Source organism: Canis lupus, chromosome 1 (assembly GCF_003254725.2).
Source record: "Canis lupus dingo isolate Sandy chromosome 1, ASM325472v2, whole genome shotgun sequence".
Taxonomy (NCBI): Eukaryota; Metazoa; Chordata; class Mammalia; order Carnivora; family Canidae; genus Canis; species Canis lupus.
In genome coordinates, this window is record NC_064243.1 from 111,298,664 (window position 1) to 111,315,088 (window position 16,425).

Here is a 16,425-nt window from a genome sequence, read left to right on the forward strand (position 1 = left end):
CAGTCAGTGCAGAGCCCAACGTGGCTGAAGTTAAGAGTCAGACATTTAACCAACTGAGCCACCCAAGTGTTCCTACTATCCATCCATTCAATAGTTTTAAGTGTATTCACACTGTTGTGCAACCAGCACTACTATAGATCTTCAACTTTTTTTATCACCTCATAAAAAACCTATACTCATTAAACAATTTTCCGGGGCACCTAGGTGGCTCAGTGGTTGAGCATCTATCTACCTTTGGCTCAGGTTGTGATCCCGGGGTCCTGGGATCCAGTCCCACATTGGCTCCCTGCAGGAAGCCTGCTTCTCCCTCTGCTTGTGTCTCTGCCTCTCTCTCTGCGTCTCTCATGAATAAATAAAATATTAATAACAACAACAACAGTAACTTTCCATCCTCCCTCCCCCTAGCTCATGGTAAACACTGTTATACATTCTCTACTGATTGGACTATTCTAAGTACCTCATATAAGTGGAATCGTACAACATCTGTCCTTTTGTGTCTGGCCTACTTCATTTAGCATAAGGACTTCAAGATTCATCCATATTTTAGCATGTGTCAGAATTTCATTCCTTTTAAAGGCTGAATAATATTCTATTGTATGTATTTACCACAATTTGTTTATCCATTCATCCGTTGATGGACATTTGGGGTTATTTCCACCTTTATAGGCTGCTGTGAATAATGTTGCTATGAACATTGGTGTACAAATATCTGTTTGAGTCCCTGCTTTCAGTTCTTTTGTTTATATACCCAGAAATGGAATTGATTAATCAAATTGTAAATTTATGTTTAATTTTTGAGGAATTGCCATCCCATTTTCCACAGAACCAGTACCATTTTCCATTTCCACATGCACAAGAGTTCCACTTTTTTATTTTTATTTTTATTTTTTTATTTTTTTAAGAGTTCCACTTTAAAAAAATATTTATTTATTCATGAGACACACAGAGAGAGAGAGAGAGGCACAGACACAGGCAGAGGGAGAAGCAGGCTCCATTCCATGCAGGGAGCCTGAGTGGGACTTGATCCTGGGTCTCCAGGACCACACCCGGGACCGAAGGCGACGCTATGCCACTGAGCCACCCGGGCTGCCTGAGTTCCACTTTTCCACATTCATGGCAACACTTGCTTCAGCTATCTTCTGATTCATGTCTTTATATGCATGTTTTTTATCATTTTATTTTCAATCTCTCTATATCATTATATTTAAAGTGATTTTCCTGAAGATAGTATATAGTTGGGTCACGTTTTTGTAAACAGTATGATAAACATTGTCTTTATTCAGTGTGTTTAGAGTTTACATTTAATTATTGATATGGTTTGATTTAGGTTACCATTTTATTATTTTGTTTGCCTTTTTCTGTTCTATGTTTCACATTTTCTGTCTTCTTTTGGGTTGTTTCTATATTTTTGAGTATTTCATTTTTTAAAAATATTTTATTTATTTATGATAGACATAGAGAGAGAGAGGCAGAGACACAGGCAAAGGGAGAGGGAGAAGCAGGCTCCAAGCCGGGAGCCCGGCGTGGGACTCGATCCCGGGACTCCAGGATCGCGCCCTGGGCCAAAGGCAGGCGCTAAACCGCTGAGCCACCCAGGGATCCCCATTGAGTGTTTCATTTTTATTTATATGTCTTTTTAGCTTTACTATTTTGGTTTGGTTTTTTATTTTCTATTTGTTTTAGTGTTGCTCTGGGAAACTTTATATACGTATGTATGTATGTGTATATATGTACAGATAAATACATGTATATAACTTTTCAAGTTAATATTTTATGAATTGACAAAAAACACAGAAGTCTTGGGAGACCCGGAGTTGACCCAGAACCTTAAAGGTAAGGTTGAATTACCTTTAGCAGAAGAGAAATAGAAGCCATAGAACATTAAGGATAAATTCAGGAAGACCCAAGACCATTGAGAACTTGCCTGCTCTCTACACTATTTTCCAAGGACAGGTTGCTATGGTGACAGACTATGGAGCCTTTATCAAAATCCCACAGTCAGAAGCAAACTCTGGACCATCAAGCTCACATGTCATCCTGTCACACGGAAAAGCCCTCTGAGATAGCAGATGTTGGAGACAAAGTGTGGGTGAAGCTTATTTATCAAGGGATGAAAAATGAGAGGATATCCTCAATCAAGGGACTAGAAAAAACCTGAGCCCCAACAATGTTATCACTAAACAAGAGAGGTGGGGGCAGTCCTTCCAGGATTACACTGGGCAGATCACCCTCAAGGCTCTCCTGAACACTACCTGCAAGAAGTGTGGCTGTAAAAGCTACTTTGCAAAGGATTATTTTATGCAGCCAGGAGGGACCAGGTATTCTCTGATATTTAATGAGGAAGAAAGGAAGAAGCAAAGTCAGCAGAGCTTGAGAAGCTTGACCCCATGAGGGATTCTAGAAAAAGAAAGAAGGAAAAGAAGAAAAAGAAGCACAGAAAAAGGAAGTCATCTGACTCTGGCAGCTAAGACTATGAGAATGACACAGTCAAGAGGGCAAGACACACATCAAAATACAGCAAGGCAGCAAAGAAGGGGGTGGAGGAGAAGAAGAGGGGGAGGAGAGGAGGAGGCGCAGGAGGAGCACAAGAAGTGAGAATGAGAGTAGAGGGGGTAGTTGAGAGAAGGAAGAATCAGGAGCCTTGTGCCTAGAAGCCCTGGCTCCTGCAAAGACTAGGTGAGAATATAGCCTCCCACCCCACTGACTTCTCATCCAAGAGAGATGGCTCCCTCATGCAGCAGACAGGTTTGGGAGTTAGATGTCAAAAGCATCTGCCTGAATGAGTGTTTAACTTATCATTCTTGGTCTCTTTGCAAGTGACCCCTGCTGCTCACCCATTCATTCATTCACTCAACTGCCTTCATTCAGCCACAGGTCCTATTACCCTCTCCAGCTGCCATTGCCAGAGCCAGATTCCTGCACAGGGGCCCACGCTATAGCCACAGATACTGCTGTGGAGGCAAGTGTGGCCATAGTTGGAGGACAGATTGGCCCCTCCCTGCTGGGTCTTTCCTGGCCTGATTGGTGAGTGATCTCTGCAGGATCCAACACAGAGGCCAAGGGAGACCAGGAGGGTGAGGGAGAACATGGTAAGAAGTGGTGCTCACTTTTTCCATTCCCTCTAGTATGATTCTACAATGCTACAAGTGACAGTGAGAAAACCATTGTTTGCAGCAACCAAGCTTGTGTGTGACATTTTGCCAGATCACTGAACCAGATAGCTCAAGCCAAGATCATTGCTTTACATTTACTACTGTGTAGATCAATTGATTTTACCTTGGGTCTCTGCTTAAATTCCTGGCACTAAGACAAAAACAAAAACAAACAAACAATAAAAACACAGAAGCCTTACAACTATCTAGGTCCTTTCGTCATCCCCCTTTATGTTATAATGGTCATATGTATTATATCTACATACACTGAAAAATCATACCAGACAACATTATGATCTTTTATTCAGCCATCATGCATTTGTTAAAGAACTTAAAAGGGGAATAAAAAGGGAAATACTGTATTATATATAGCTAAATATTTACCATTTCTATTGCTCTGCTTTTCTTCCTGAGATTTTTCATCTGTGATCATTTCTCAACCTTTCTTTTAGAGTAGGTCTGCTGTGATAAATTCTCTTAGTTTTCATCTGAAAATGTCTATTTTTGTCTTCATTTTTTAGTTGTTTTCCTGGATTGACAATTCATCTCTTTCTGCACATTTAAGATGTTGTTCCATTGTCCTCTCACATACATGGTTTCTAATCAGAAATATGCAGTGATGTGAAACATTGTTGTCCAAAGCTTTTTAAAGCGTATTTTTTTCTACACACTTTTAAGCATTTAAAATTTTTACTTGGTCTTTTATAGTTTAACTATGTTAAGTCTGGTAATTTTCTTTGATTTTAACACGTTTTTGTTTTTTTTTTTAAGATTTTATTTAGGGACGCCTGGGTGGCTCAGCAGTTGAGCATCTGCCTTTGGCTCAGGGCGTGATCCCAGAGTTCTGGGATGAAGTCCCATATCAGGCTTCTTGCATGGAGCCTGCTTCTCTCTCTCCCTGTGTCTCTGTTTCTCTTTCTGTGTCTCTGATGAATAAATAAATAAAATCTTTTAAAAAATAAAAAATAATAAAGTTTTTATTTATTTATTCATGAGAGACACACAGAGAGAGGCAGAGACCCAGGCAGAGGGAGAAGCAGGCTTCCTAAGGGGAGCCTGATATGGGACTCAATCCCAGGACCCCAGGATCATGATCTGAACCAAACAAAGGCAGATGCTCAACCATTGAGCCACCCAGGCATTCCAACATGTTTGGGTTTTATTGAGGTTTTTTAATCTGAAAAATGCATGTCTTTTACCAAATTGGAGTTTTCAACTATTATTTCTCCAAAATTTCTTTTTTTTTGCACTTTTTTTAAATTTATTTTTTATTGGTGTTCAATTTACTAACATACAGAATAACCCCCAGTGCCCGTCACCCATTCACTCCCACCCCCCGCCCTCCTCCCCTTCTATCACCCCTAGTTCGTTTCCCAGAGTTAGCAGTCTTTACGTTCTGTCTCCCTTTCTGATATTTCCCACACATTTCTTCTCCCTTCCCTTATATTCCCTTTCACTATTATTTATATTCCCCAAATGAATGAGAACATATAATGTTTGTCCTTCTCCGACTGACTTACTTCACTCAGCATAATACCCTCCAGTTCCATCCACGTTGAAGCAAATGGTGGGTATTTGTCATTTCTAATAGCTGAGTAATATTCCATTGTATACATAAACCACATCTTCTTTATCCATTCATCTTTCGATGGACACCGAGGCTCCTTCCACAGTTTGGCTATCGTGGCCATTGCTGCTATAAACTTCGGGGTGCAGGTGTCCCGGCGTTTCACTGCATCTGTATCTTTGGGGTAAATCCCCAACAGTGCAATTGCTGGGTCGTAGGGCAGGTCTATTTTTAACTCTTTGAGGAACCTCCACACAGTTTTCCAGAGTGGCTGCACCAGTTCACATTCCCACCAACAGTGTAAGAGGGTTCCCTTTTCTCCGCATCCCCTCCAACATTTGTTGTTTCCTGCCTTGTTAATTTGCCCCATTCTCACCGGTGTGAGGTGGTATCTCATTGTGGTTTTGATTTGTATTTCCCTGATGGCAAGTGATGCAGAGCATTTTCTCATATGCATGTTGGCCATGTCTATGTCTTCCTCTGTGAGATTTCTCTTCACGTCTTTTGCCCATTTCATGATTGGATTGTTTGTTTCTTTGGTGTTGAGTTTAATAAGTTCTTTATAGATCTTGGAAACTAGCCCTTTATCTGATATGTCATTTGCAAATATCTTCTCCCATTCTGTAGGTTGTCTTTAGTTTTGTTGACTGTATCCTTTGCTGTGCAAAAGCTTCTTATCTTGATGAAGTCCCAATAGTTCATTTTTGCTTTTGTTTCTTTTGCCTTCATGGATGTATCTTGCAAGAAGTTACTGTGGCCGAGTTCAAAAAGGGTGTTGCCTGTGTTCTTCTCTAGGATTTTGATGGAATCTTGTCTCACATTTAGATCTTTCATCCATTTTGAGTTTATCTTTGTGTTTGGTGAAAGAGAGTGGTCTAGTTTCATTCTTCTGCATGTGGCTGTCCAATTTTCCCAGCACCATTTATTGAAGAGACTGTCTTTCTTCTAATGGATAGTCTTTCCTCCTTTATTGAGTATTAGTTGACCATAAAGTTCAGGGTCCACTTCTGGGTTCTCTATTCTGTTCCACTGATCTATGTGTCTGTTTTTGTGCCAGTACCACACTGTCTTGATGACCACAGCTTTGTAGTACAACCTGAAATCTGGCATTGTGATGTCCCCAGATATGGTTTTCTTTTTTAAAATTCCCCTGGCTATTCGGGGTCTTTTCTGATTCCACACAAATCTTAAAATAATTTGTTCTAACTCTCTGAAGAAAGTCCATGGTATTTTGATAGGGATTGCATTAAATGTGTACATTGCCCTGGGTAACATTGACATTTTCACAATATTAATTCTGCCAATCCATGAGCATGGAATATTTTTCCATCTCTTTGTGTCTTCCTCAATTTCTTTCAGAAGTGCTCTATAGTTTTTAGGGTATAGATCCTTTACATCTTTGGTTAGGTTTATTCCTAGGTATCTTATGCTTTTGGGTGCAATTGTAAATGGGATTGACTCCTTAATTTCTCTTTCTTCAGTCTCATTGTTAGTGTATAGAAATGCCACTGATTTCTGGGCATTGATTTTGTATCCTGCCACGCTACCGAATTGCTGTATGAGTTCTAACAATCTTGGGGTGGAGACTTTTGGGTTTTCTATGTAGAGTATCATGTCATCGGTGAAGAGGGAGAGTTTGACTTCTTCTTTGCCAATTTGAATGCCTTTAATGTCTTTTTGTTGTCTGATTGCTGAGGCTAGGACTTCCAGTACTATGTTGAATAGCAGTGGTGAGTGTGGACATCCCTGTCTTGTTCCTGATCTTAGGGGAAAGGCTCCCAGTGCTTCCCCATTGAGAATGATATTTGCTGTGGGCTTTTCATAGATGGCTTTTAAGATGTCGAGGAATGTTCCCTCTATCCCTACACTCTGAAGAGTTTTGATCAGAAATGGATGCTGTATTTTGTCAAATGCTTTCTCTGCATCCAATGAGAGGATCATATGGTTCTTGGTTTTTCTCTTGCTGATATGATGAATCACATTGATTGTTTTACGGGTGCTGAACCAGCCTTGTGTCCCAGGGATAAATCCTACTTGGTCATGGTGAATAATTTTCTTAATGTACTGTTGGATCCTATTGGCCAGTATCTTGTTGAGAATTTTTGCATCCATGTTCATCAGGGATATTGGTCTGTAATTCTCCTTTTTGGTGGGGTCTTTGTCTGGTTTTGGAATTAAGGTGATGCTGGCCTCATAGAAGGAATTTGGAAGTACTCCATCTCTTTCTATCTTTCCAAACAGCTTTAGGAGAATAGGTATGGTTTCTTCTTTAAACGTTTGATAAAATTCCCCTGGGAAGCCATCTGGCCCTGGACTCTTGTGTCTTGGGAGGTTTTTGATGACTGCTTCAATTTCCTCCCTGGTTATTGGTCTGTTAAGGTTTTCTATTTCTTCCTGCTCCAGTTTTGGTAGTTTGTGGCTTTCCAGGAATGCGTCCATTTCTTCTAGATTGCCTAATTTATTGGCGTATAGCTGTTCATAATATGTTTTTAAAATCGTTTGTATTTCCTTGGTGTTGGTAGTGATCTCTCCTTTCTCATTCATGATTTTATTAATTTGAGTCTTCTCTCTCTTCTTTTTAATAAGGCTGGCTAATGGTTTATCTATCTTATTAATTCTTTCAAAGAACCAACTCCTGGTTCTGTTGATCTGTTCCACAGTTCTTCTGGTCTCGATTTCGTTGAGTTCTGCTCGAATCTTTATTAACTCCCTTCTTCTCTTGGGTGTAGGATCTATTTGCTGTTTTTTCTCTAGCTCCTTTATGTGTAAGGTTAGCTTTTGTATTTGAGTTCTTTCCAGTTTTTGAATGGATGCTTGTATTGCGATGTATTTCCCCCTTAGGACTGCTTTTGCTGCATCCCAAAGATTTTGAACGGTGTATCTTCATTCTCATTAGTTTCCATGAATCTTTTTAATTCTTACTTAATTTCCTGGTTGACCCTTTCATCTTTTAGCAGGATGGTCCTTAACCTCCACGTGTTTGAGGTCCTTCCAAACTTCTTGTTGTGATTTAGTTCTAATTTCAAGGCATTATGGTCTGAGAATATGCAGGGGACGATCCCAATCTTTTGGTATCGGTTCAGACCCGATTTGTGACCCAATGTGTGGTCTATTCTGGAGAAAGTTCCATGGGCACTTGAGAAGAATGTGTATTCAGTTGCGTTTGGATGGAAAGTTCTGTAGATATCTGTGAAATCCATCTGGTTCAGTGTATCATTTAAAGCTCTCGTTTCTTTGGAGATGTTGTGCTTAGAAGACCTATCGAGTATAGAAAGAGCTAGATTGAAGTCATCAAGTATAAGTGTATTATTATCTAAGTATTTCTTCACTTTGGTTAATAATTGATTTATATATTTGGCAGCTCCCACATTCGGGGCATATATATTGAGGATTGTTAAGTCCTCTTGTTGAATAGATCCTTTAAGTATGATATAGTGTCCCTCTTCATCTCTCACTACAGTCTTTGGGGTAAATTTTAGTTTATCTGATATAAGGATGGCTACCCCTGCTTTATTTTGAGGACCATTCGAATGGTAAATGGTTCTCCAACCTTTTATTTTCAGGTTGTAGGTGTCCTTCTGTCTAAAATGAGTCTCTTGTAGACAGCAAAAAGATGGGTCCTGCTTTTTTATCCAGTCTGAAACCCTGCACCTTTTGATGGGGTCATTAAGCCCATTCACGTTCAGAGTTACTATTGAGAGATATGAGTTTAGTGTCATCATGATATCTATTCAGTCCTTGTTTTTGTGGAATGTTCCACTGAACTTCTTCTTAAAGGGGAATTTTAAGAGTCCCCCTTAAAATTTCTTGCAGAGCTGGTTTGGAGGTCACATATTCTTTTAGTTGCTGCCTGTCTTGGAAGCTCTTTATCTCTCCTTCCATTTTGAATGATAGCCTTGCTGGATAAAGTATTCTTGGTTGCATGTTCTTCTCATTTAGGACCCTGTATATATCCTGCCAGCCCTTTCTGGCCTGCCAGGTCTCTGTGGAGAGGTCTGCTGTTACCCTAATACTCCTCCCCATAAAAGTCAGGGATTTCTTGTCTCTTGCTGCTTTAAGGATCTTCTCTTTATCTTTGGAATTTGCAAGCTTCACTATTAAATGTCGAGGTGTTGAATGGTTTTTATTCATTTTAGGGGGGGATCTCTCTATTTCCTGGATCTGAATGCCTGTTTCCCTTCCCAGATTAGTAAAGTTTTCAGCTAGAATTTGTTCAAATACATATTCTGGCCCTCTGTCCCTTTCAGCGCCCTCGGGAACACCAATTAAACGTAGGTTTTTCTTCCTCAGGCTGTCGTTTATTTCCCTTAATCTATTTTCATGGTCTTTTCTTTTCTTTTTTTTTTTTAGAAGAATAGTTTTTTTTTAATGTTTTATTTATTTATGATAGTCACACACACAGAGAGAGAGAGAGAGAGAGAGAGAGAGAGAGAGAGAGAGAGGCAGAGACATAGGCAGAGGGAGAAGCAGGCTCCAGGCACCGGGAACCTGACGTGGGATTCGATCCTGGGTCTCCAGGATCGCGCCCTGGGCCAAAGGCAGACGCTAAACCGCTGCGCCACCCAGGGATCCCTCTTCATGGTCTTTTAATTGTTTGTCTCTTTTTTCCTCAGTTTCCCTCTTTGCTATCAACTTGTCTTCTATGTCACTCACTCGTTCTTCCACCTCGTTAACCCTCGTCGTTAGGACTTCTAGTTTGGATTGCATCTCATTCAATTGATTTTTAATTTCTGCCTGATTAGATCTAAATTCTACAGTCATGAAGTCTCTTGAGTCCTTCATGCTTTTTTCTAGAGCAACCAGTAGCTGTATAATAGTGCTTCTGAATTGGCTTTCTGACATTGAATTGTAATCCAGATTTTGTAACTCTGTGGGAGAGAGGACTGTTTCTGATTCTTTCTTTTGAGGTGAGGTTTTCCTTCTAGTCATTTTGCTCAGTGCAGAGTGGCCAAAAGCAAGTTGTATTGGGAAAAGGAGAAAAAGAGAGGAGAGAAAGAAGGAAAGAAAAGAGAAAGAGAAAAAAAAAAGGAAGAAAAAAAACGAAAAATAAAAAGAAGAAAAAGAGAAAGAAAAAGAAAAAGAAAGGAGAAAAAAAAGGTGGTGGGGGAAGGAAACAAATCAAAAAGCAAAACAAAACAAAACAAAACAAAAGAACCACGGGGGAGTATCTTCTGATTCTGTGTACTTTAAGTCCCTTGGCTTCTCCTGGAACTTGTCCGTCTAGCTGGTGTTCTGGGGGAGGGGCCTGCTGTGCTGATTTTCAGGTGTTAGCAGTTGGGGGAGCTGCTGTGCCCCTGCCTGGTGCAGGGCTCAGTGGGGGTTGTTTACCCCGTGAGGCCGCAGGAGGAACAACCCCAGTGGCGGGGCAGCTCTGGAAACCTGGATTCAGCTCCCACAGGAACTCCGGAGGTCTCCGTCTGCAGGGCCTGGAGGCTCCGGGGCGGGGCCGCTGATCTGCTCAGCTCGGGGCAGGAGCGTCCTTGCTGTCCTGGGCCCTCCCGGCCTCTGCCTGTCCCGGGGGAGGCCGGATCCTGGGCTGTGTCCCGGCGCCCAGTGCTCCGGAGTCTGCGCTGTTGGATTCGCGCTCCCGGGCCGCGCAGCCCCCTCCGCGGAGCCGCCGCCCGAGCACCCCGAGCTGCTCCTGGAACCGCGCAGCCCCCTCCGCACGGAGCCTCCTCCTCTGCCCGAGCCCCTCCGAGGCTGCTCCTGGGGCCGCGCAGTTCCCTCCGCGGAGCCGCCCCCGAGCCCCCCGAGCTGCTCCGGGTCCCGCCGTGCGCGCTGCAGCCCTTAGGGAGCTCGGCGCACTCTCCCGGGGCGCAGGTGTCTGTTAGTGTCCCCGGGAGCCCGCGGGCATCCCCGCCCTCCTGGGTCCTGCTCTAACTCCCTGCGAGCCCCTTTCCGCCCGGGAAGGTCGGTGCAGCTCCTGCTCCTCCGGGACGGGGCTCTCCTGTCCTGGGGACACTCGCCCCGGCCTCAGCCCGGCTCCTCGCGGGGCCCCTCCCCCTTGGAGGCCTTTTGTTTATTTATTTTTCCCCCGTCTTCCTACCTTGATAGAAGCGCGAACTCTTCTCACTGTAGCATTCCAGGTGTTCTCTCTTTAAATCTCAGGCCGAATTAATAGATTTTCAGGATAATGTGAAGGTTTTCTAGGTAATTTGGTGGAGACAGGTGATTTGGAGACCCTACTCTTCCACCATCTTGCCCCACTCCACCTCTCCAAAATTTCTTATTCCTCTTTCTTCTCTCCTTCTGGAATTCCAATGACATGACACAAATACTAGGCTTTTTGATAGTGGCCCAAAGATTGCTGAGGCTCAGTGGAGTTTTTCTATTTTCTTAAAATATTTTGTTTATTTAAGAAAGAGAGAGTATAAGCTGGAGGGAGGGGCAGTGGGAAAGGGAGAAGCAGACTCCCTGCTGAGCAGGAAGCCTGATCCAGGGCTCAATCCCAGGATCCTGGGATCATGACCTGAGCTGAAGGCAGACACTTAACCAAATGAGCCACCCAGGTACTAGTGGAGTCTTTTCTAATTTTTCTTTCCCTACTTCAGACTGGATACTTCCTACTGATCACTTTTAAAGTTTATTGAGCTGCCTTTTTCTTCTGTACTCTGCTTTTATGCCCCTTGGTTGAATCTTTAAATTTAAGTTATTGCAGTTTTGAAGTTCTAAAATTTCAATTTGGGGATCCCTGGGTGGCTCAACGGTTTGGTACCTGCCTTTGGCCCAGGTTGTAGTCCTGGAGTTCCGGGATCAAGTCCCATGTCGGGCTCCCTGCATGGAGCCTGCTTCTCCCTCTGCCTGTCTCTGCCTCTCTCTCTCTGTCTCTCATGAATAAATAAATAAAATCTTTAAAAAATAAAATAAAATAAAATAAAATTTGGTTGTTTTTATAGTTTCTACTTCTCTCGAGACCTTTTATATTTCCATTCATTTCAAGAGTGTTTACCTATACTTCATGGAGAATGGTTATAATATCTGCTTTATTGTAACAAAATAATCTTTGCCTTGGATTTCAAATATCTGAAGTATTTAGGGGTTGGCATCTTTTCTCTTGAAGGTGATCAGATATTTCTGGGTTCTGTGTATCAAGTAATTCTGGATTGTATACTGGACATTTTTAATATAACAGTATGAAACCGTGGTTCCTATTACAATCTCTGGAGTATGTTGATTTTTTTGTTTGTTTGTTTTAGCAGGCAATCTACTGGGTTAGATTCAAATCACAAATTGTACTTTATTTTCTGTATGTGTTATTTCTAAATCCTTGGATATATTGTTTGGGTCTATCATTCATTGAGCCATTCAGAAATTAGTTGAGGTTTTTAAGATTTTATTTATTTATTTGAGAGAGAGACAGAAAGAAGATGAGCAGAGGGAGCTGCAGAAGGAGGGGAAGCGGGATAAGCAGATTCTCTGCTGAGTGCTGAGTCTGACACTGGGTTGAACCCAGGACCCTGAGAGCATGAGCGGAGTAGAAATCAGATTGACTGACTAAACCACCCAGGCACCCCAGAAATTAGTTGAATGCTGAACAATGTCTTTTCTATATTTCTTTGGATATGTATGTTGTGAATGTGCAGCTTAGGGGTAAGCCTGAAAATTCTATCAGTTCATTCATAGAACCAGTGTATCTCCTTCTTTAGCGATGACCCCTTCTGAATCTTCTCTCCCACTTTAGACCCTAAGGGCCCTCTTTCCAAGTTTTTTTGACCCAAAAGATGAGATTCTCTCATAGTTTTAGCCTCCCACTCTATCACATACTTCTGTACTAACCAGGCCACCCTTGGGTTACACTGATGAAAGAAAGTTAGATATATAATGACCATTCCTCCCCACACTCTACATAACAAAAGCTGTTTTCTCAGTTCCTGCATTTAGAGAAATGGGTTTTAACTTGGGATTTCATATGCACTGACATCAGTGCAGTTCCACCTCTGGTGCTGCACCAAGGGAAGGCACCAAGAAATGGGAGGGAGGGGAAACAATAAAAGGGGGCTCCCCTCCAATCCTCTCAGAATCACAAGTGCCCTCTTTTCTAATGCTCTGGTCAGAAGATAAATTTCTCTCAGTATTTTTGCCTCTCTGTTCCCAGGCTATTTCCCAGTTTGGTCAACCATCAGTTCAAAGCCAGGAGACAAAAGAAGGGGGAAAATGAATAATTAAAGGAAATTCACCATGCCATATGAATTGATCTTCAAGTTTTTATTTCTCTCCTTAATCTGCCTGATATTATTTGCTTTTCAAAGTCCTCAGGTAGTTGCTCTTTGTATTTTGTACAGAGTTTTTAGTTTTAATCCATTGGGGAGATAGGCTGTAGTGGGCTCAGTCCATCTCAGCTGTATCTATAATGTTCCATTTACTTTTATGCTTTATATCGAACTTATTATATGTTACATTTATATATGCCTTAAATCACACAACAAAATGTTAGTTTTAAAGACACTGAGAAAGAATAAGGTACCCCATATATTTACTATTTTGTGTACACTTCTTTTCTTCCTAACAATCTGTTTTCCTTTGATATCTTTCCCTTCAGCCTGCAGAAATTCCTTTAGCATTCCCTGTAGTTAAGGTCTTCTGATCATAAATTCTCTCTCTTTTTTTTTAATCTAAAAATATCTTCATTTTGCTTTTCATTACTGATGGATATTTTTACTGGATGAATAATTTGGGGTTATTCTTTCTCATTTCTTTTCTTTTGGCCCTTTAATTATATTGCTCCATTGTCTTCAGTCTTTCCATTTTTTAATGACAAGTCAGCAATCATTTGTACATTTTCCCCTTATGTAATGTGTTCTATTTATATAGCTTTCACTAGATTACTAGTAACAATGTTTTGATTACCTATAATTTGAAATATGGCAAGTAGTTCTCTGATGGACCAACTGAATGATCTTAAACAGTTGTCTTCTCTGAACCAGTTTACTCTTCAGCAAATAGAAATAACAATGCTTGACACAGAATTCCAGTCATGACTCCCTAGTCCTACTCCTAATTATCTGCCCTAAGCCAAATTGCTTCTCTATGTGTAAATTATGTCTTTAGTCCGGGGCTTTTCAAACTTATCTATAAAAATTCCTTCACAGCTTAGGAGAATGGAGCTTACTTCGGGACAGAAGGTAGACACAAAAGCTGCAACCTTTTGCATACAGAACATGGGACTATGAATTCCTTCTTTCATGAAAGATATGCTGATTTGTATTCTTCCCCTTAAAAAAATATGTAAACATAAAATATCCAAATGATTTGACATATAAATGACAAATCCTCTTTTACTCAAATCTTAAAGTTCTTGCTCCAAAAAGATGTCATATTCCTTTCTTTATTTCATTGTTGAAAAGATTAAGTAGGTTTATGGTCACTTACAAATGAACATAGTCTTAATATCACAGGGTTTTATATTTATATAATTGAAATCACACATATCCAGCTTAAGGTCACGCAGCTTCTCACACAAGCCTGTTTACAGATGGATTCACATTCACAGTATGTACAGAATGCACATATAAGAAAAGTGTATCTTTCAAAATACCACATAAATTTTAAATCTTACAGATAGACACAGTCTCATAACTAAAGTCACAAAGACCTCCAAAAATGCATATTATATAATTCCATGTATAGTCACAAAGGCACTCAAATTTTTCACTTTATTTATTTATTTATTTAGTATATTTTTTATTGGAGTTCAATTTGCCAACATATAACATAACACCCAGTGCTCATCCTGTCAAGTGCCCCCCTCAGTAAAACTTTTTAAATTTAAATTTAAATTCAGTTAGCCAACATATTACATTGTTAGTTTCAGATGTAGTGTTCAATAATTTATCAGTTGTATATAACCTCTCATATTTATCACATCATGGCACTCACACTTGCTGTTTATTCTGAAGTCTGGGAAGGAAAATTTTCTTAGGAGCCTGAAACACACATTCACATTTCATCTTCAGGGCAGCCCCGGTGGCGCAGCGGTTTGGCGCCGCCTGCAGCCTGGGGTGTGATCCTGGAGACTCCGGATGGAGTCCCCACAACGGGCTCCCTGCATGGAGCCTGCTTCTCCCTCTGCCTGTGTCTCTGCCTCTCTCTCTCTCTGTGTCTATGAATAGATAAAAATGAAATAAAAAAAATTTCATTTTCAAGGTGCTCACAGCTGGGGAAGGAAATGCTGCACTCCATACTGGACCCATGGAGGGGCTCTCATGAGAGCTCAGAGTTCACAGGCAGTTGCACCTAAAGTTGGAGGGTACGGTGCTGTATTCCCAAGTCCCAGTGTGGAGTTGGAAGAGGTATTTGGATGGATAGAAATCTGATTTGATTTGGCTAAGATGCTGAGCTGCATTATGACTTTCATGGGTCCTTCCTCCATAAAAAAAGAGAAAACAATATATTTTATGACTGTTCAGGTATACTACTACTAATAGTAGTATAATTATTATATATAAAATATATAAATATAATATATAAAATATATCAAATAATATATAAATATAATATATAAAAATTAATATATTGTTTCTTTAACAAACATTTGCTTCGACCTGAAAGTTCATTTTTAATTCTGACTTTGAAAAGACTTAAAAAATAAAATAAAATAAAATAAAATAAATAATAAAATAAAAAATAACAATAAATACATATAAACATACATACATACATGACTTTTTGTGTGCCTCCAAAAGTATTGTGGGCCCTAAGCATTTTGCTACTGTGACTCATGAATGAGTCAGCCCTGCTAGGATGTGTCTTGGATAAAAGTCACTCAGACTCAGTGTTAATGGAAAGACAACTTACTGGGCATGAGGAGTGATGGGGATGTAGGTGTGAGGAGGAAGAGGGCTTAATAGATTTTATATAACCTCAAAATCTGAAATACAAGCCACTTTCACATTCAAAGAACAAATTCTGAAACAAACCACAACCAGAAACACAACCACGCACACACACACACACACACACACACACACAACGGGTTCTACAGTGTCACAGAGAACGAAAACCCAAACACCTGCCAAATCATTGTGGATGTTATGCTATATGTTGGCAAATTGAACTTCAATAAATAATAAATAAATACATAAAAACATACATACAAACAAACAAACGTATAGGGGCAACGGCGTGGCTCGTTTGGTGAAGCAACTGCCTTCGGCTCAAGTAGGACCCCAGGGTAGCAGCAGCGCCCGGAGTAGAGCCGGGAGCACAGCAAGGTTAAGTATGCGTTTGTTTCATTATTATTATTTTAAGGTTTTATTTATTTATTTGAGAGGGAGAGAAGAGAGCGAGTATGAGCGAGAGGAGGGGCCGAGGGAGAAGGAGAAATGGTCTCCTCGCTGAAGAGGGGGTGGGATGGCTGGTTTCATCCGAGGACCCTGGGATCACGACAGCTGCCTCCGCTGAATTTTACCTCTGGAAAGGTCCTACTCCCGGTCTCTTCACAGAGCTCGCACCTACCGTACCACCATCCCCAGTAGCCCGCTACCTCCACTTCCCTGCAAGCAGGGTCGAGGCTTCTGGAGTCCGCTGCCCCTGCTCGGTTTTCTACAGCCTGGACTCCAGTTCCACTCGTCTCCTCCACCCACGCAGGACCACTGGAGATCAAGATCGATCCTCCACAGGTCGGCTCGTCCTACCCGCCAGCAGCCGGCAAACGCCTGAGCCTGCGCACTCCGAGCACAGGCGCCTGCGCCTCCCGCTCCCGGCCGG

General features: G+C 41.2%; 1 pseudogene; it reads left to right on the forward strand.

Moving 5' to 3' along the window:
• The first annotated feature begins 1,893 nt into the window (after nucleotides 1-1,893).
• Nucleotides 1,894-9,769, forward strand: LOC112645346 (zinc finger CCHC domain-containing protein 17-like; annotated as a pseudogene).
• Nucleotides 9,770-16,425: the final 6,656 nt, after the last annotated feature.